We start from the raw sequence: 4,158 nt of genomic DNA on the forward strand, positions 1-4,158 counted from the left end.
TGATAGAGTAGCCGTCTCACAAGGGTAGAAGTGATGATAGAGTAGCCGTCTCACAAGGGTAGAAGTAATGATAGAGTAGCCATCTCACATGGGTAGCACAAAAAGCCAAGCACAATGAAGCACACATTCTACGCTGAGATGGACACAACTGTGTGGTTCTGGACATCAAAACTACGCTAACAGCCAGAGGAAGGGTACAAGACTTTTTGGGCTTCTCAGTGATAACATCCAGTCTGCTCAATCTGTGCAAATCCATTCAGCTGTGAATTTGTAAAAACTTTGTCAGTGTCACACTTTACTGGTATTTACATGTTTAAAAGGGAAGGAAGAGGAGAGGACCAGGACACCAAGAGGGAAAAGGGTAGACAAAAGGACTGGGTAACCAAAATGGCTAGATTAAATAGGGAAAGGCAGCCCAGTCCTTGGGCTGGAGAAGTTTAGGGTATGGGTAGGGATGCCAGTCATTTCCTGTACAGGTAGGGATGAAGAACCTGGTGGGGCAGGTCAGCTTTGACATGTTAATAGACACCCTAGCTAGCCTTTGTTTCAGGTTCCTGAGACCTAAGATGGAAGTAATCACAAACTTCTTAAAGAGATGTTAGTAAGGTAATTCCACAAAACATACGTTTCCAAGAAAATAATCTTGAAAAGTAATCCATCCATATGAACCCAAAGTGTTATTTCACTTCACTTATAAAGAACATAAACTTGACTTTGTTTGTTTGCTTGTTTTTTTTTTGTTTCTCTGTATAGCCCAGGCTGTCCTGGAACTCACCCTGTAGATCAAACTGGCCTTAAACTCATGGAGATCTGCCTGCCTCTGCCTCCCAAGTGCTAGAATTAAAGGTGTACGACACCACAGTCCAGGACATAAACTTTTATTTCTAAGTGATAAGTGTGTAATAAAGCAGAATGAGGCTGGGAGAGTTTGACCCTCAGCACTAAAGGGGGGGGGGATATAACAGACAGGATCCATCTGCCTTGAAGTTTTGTTTGTTCTGTTTGGTTTGGTTTTTTGAGACAGGGTTTCTGTGTGTAGTTCTGGCTGTCCTAGAACTAGCTCTGTAGACCAGGCTGGCCTTGAACTCCCCGAGATCCCCCTGCCTCTGCCCACCAAGTGCTGACTAAAGGTGTGTGCCACCACCACGTGGCCTTCCTTGAACTCACAAATCAACTGAGACAACTAGCTGTGCCATCAAGATGGCTCATCAGAAAAAAGCGCTTGTCGTCAAGCTTGACAACCTGAATTCAATCTGGAACCCATACGGTAGGCGGGAACTGTCTCCCCACAAGTGGTCCTCTAACGTACTTGGGTTACCAACGGCTTAAGGCCCAGAATCTCTGCTATGTTACAAATGACCGAGCTCACTGCTGCGGAATAAACATTAGATGGAGGACTCTTAACATGCAAGAAAGAAGACTAAGTTTAAAAATGAAAGACACAGGGCTGTATACAGAGAAACTGTCTCTAAAAAACCAAAATAATACAAAAGACACACGTGGGACACACCAGTAGACCCATCACTGCTCTGGAGGTGCTTCCTCAAACAGCAGGAGGAGGGAAGGGGTGGAAAGCTGGGGTAGCAGCTGAACTGTGTAATGCTTACCTAGCGTGATTGAAGTGCCAGGTTCAATTCTCAGCACTACAAAGGGGGAGGAGAAATAAACTAGCTTGACCTTCATGCAACAATGTTGTCCTTAGGGAAAGTTAAACAACTCACTCATCTATCAAGACATAATCAAGACAGAAATTATTATACAACACTATACAGAGAAAGACTACTTGAGTAGAAAACAATAGGAAGGTAAGACGAACAAAGTCAAAAACCACCAAGTCCAGACAGTGAGTTTCAGCAGCCATTCACACCTTCTGGGATTTGCAATGCTAATACTCACGCAAACACTTTTTTATAGTATGACAGTGGTTACCAAAGTACTAATTATACAAAAAAATTATCACAATTATACTAAAAGCTGCCAAAATACTATTATAATACTCAACTGCTACTTATTGTTTAATGCCAAACTCAATTTTTCTTGAAATAGTTTTCTTTTTAAAGCACCCGCAACATACTTCCATTGGCATTTCTGGCCGTGTACTTTATTATAATCTGCATGAACAATGATTCCATGCATAATACTTACATTTTCTTCAACTGCAAAATAAGTTATTTGCAAAAGATTGATAATTTACAAAATTCACCACCAAAAACAGTGTGTAAAACAACAGTTGCAAGAGATTTCTTATTCTTATTAGTCATTTATTAATTTTTTCACTTAAGGATTTTTTTAGGAATGGTTTATATGTGTAGCTATGGCTTCTCTTTTTTTCCTCTAGGTATTTCAAGGATGGGGTTTCACTCTGCCACCCAGAATGGCCTGAAATCTCTGTGCCCAACCTGGGTCCAGCACAGTGATCCACTTCTTCCTCACCCTCCAGTGCTGGGATTACAAGCACAAGCGACCATGTCCAGCTCAACTGTCTACTAAAGACTCCACACATTCTCAATTAAATATCTACTTCAGCCAGGCGGTGGTGGCGCACACCTTTCATCCCAGCACTTGGGAGGCAGAGGCAGGCGGAACTCTGTGAGTTCAAGGCCAGCCTGGTCTACAAAAGCTAGTTCCAGGGCAGGCTCCAAAAGCTACAGAGAAGCCCTGTCTCAAAAATAAATAAATAAATAAATAAATAAATAAATAAATAAATAAATAAATTTAAAAATGCTTCATCTACTGGCCTTTATTACAAGTGCTACCTAAGTGAACTGCAGACTTGTCTAAGAAACATTTAAGAGTTAGGAATAACGGTACACCCTGCAGTTACAACCCTTTGAAGGCAGAGGTGGAAATATTGCCATGAGTTCAAAGCCAGCTTGGTCTGCACATAGTGCTAAGCTAGTCAAGTGTACACAGTGAGAACCTGTCCAAAAACTAACAGCAACCCTACCCCCACCCTGAAAAGAAGAACCTGTCAATTCAAGTGTCCCCCCCATTCCAAGCTGCCTATTCTTGGATTCTGGCTATCTGCCCCCTCCTTTTCTCTACAGCTTTTACAGCTCCTTGTCACTGTCAAACTATTTGCCTTTTCCATATAACGCCACAGGTCCATTCCTCCACATACCAACCTGCACTAGACTGATTTTTAAAAAACAAACAAGTATACTGTTTGAGTCGTGTATTTTTTTTAATTATTATTATTGTAACAGGCTGGATGAACATAGGAGAATTTATATTTAGTAATGAATACCTGCTGTCCCAGAATTCCAGAGACTGAAGCAAGAGGTTCCTAGATTCCAGTAAAGTCTGAGCTATATTACTTAGTTTTTAAAAGATTTAAAATAGAACTCTATCACTGCAAGTTTTTTCAGAAGAATGACAAAACTATAGATACTTAACATCTTCTAATTAAAGTAGATGTTAGTATTAACTACTGAGGTCCAGCATTCTAGTGAGCTCACTAAATGGCATGTTCAGAGCTGTTACTCTGTGGGGCTACAAGAGACAGCTTAGCAGTTGAAAGCACTTACTGCTCCCCCAGAGGACCTTTTTGTTCCAAGCACCCTTGTAGTGACTCACAAACACCTGTAACTCCAAGGACTATATTGTGACAGACACCTTCATCACACACACAGAGGCACATACACATAAAATACACATTTTTCTTAAACTTAGAAAATCATTTTTAAAAAGAACTTACTTTGAGTAAGTAAACTTGTGGAAAAGCCCAATGCACTGACATGTTTTTAGTTTAGAATACATAATATATGATTACATATAGTATGTTAAAAATTATAAAACTCAAGTGGTAATTCCCTTAAATCTTTGTCTTACAAAGACTTTTCTGTGCAAAGCCACCAGCACCCTAGAACATGTCCACTACAAAAAAAAAAAAAAGTTCTATTATTGGAGAAATTTTCAGTACACACCACCAAAATATCCACTTAAGGAAGTGTTCACAGGAGACAGACTTTGCACTAAATCGTTTTCTCTACCTCCTCTTCCTAAAAGCATGGCCCACACAACGATCGGGTATAGGGTAAAAGACTGTGGGACCCTGGTAAACTATAACAGGTAAAAGCACATAGCAATACTTTAGTAGTTTAAAAAAAAACAGATCCTGAGCCAGGCGGTGGTGGTGCACTTTAATCCCAGCACTTG

General features: G+C 40.5%; 1 protein-coding gene across 3 annotated transcripts in view; it reads right to left on the reverse strand.

Moving 5' to 3' along the window:
• Zzz3 (zinc finger ZZ-type containing 3) overlaps positions 1–1,672 on the reverse strand; it is a 65,517-nt gene extending 63,845 nt beyond the window's left edge. The window contains exon 1 of one of the 3 annotated variants that reach the window (XM_005357476.3): positions 1,608–1,672. The gene's annotated coding sequence lies outside the window, so the exon portion shown is untranslated. The remainder of the gene's footprint in view (positions 1–1,607) is intronic. The other 2 variants (XM_005357475.3, XM_013350097.2) reach the window with 2 other exon arrangements.
• Between the last annotated feature and the right edge of the window lie 2,486 nt (positions 1,673–4,158).

The sequence above is a fragment of the Microtus ochrogaster genome, chromosome 21, assembly GCF_000317375.1.
Source record: "Microtus ochrogaster isolate Prairie Vole_2 chromosome 21, MicOch1.0, whole genome shotgun sequence".
Lineage (NCBI taxonomy): Eukaryota > Metazoa > Chordata > Mammalia > Rodentia > Cricetidae > Microtus > Microtus ochrogaster.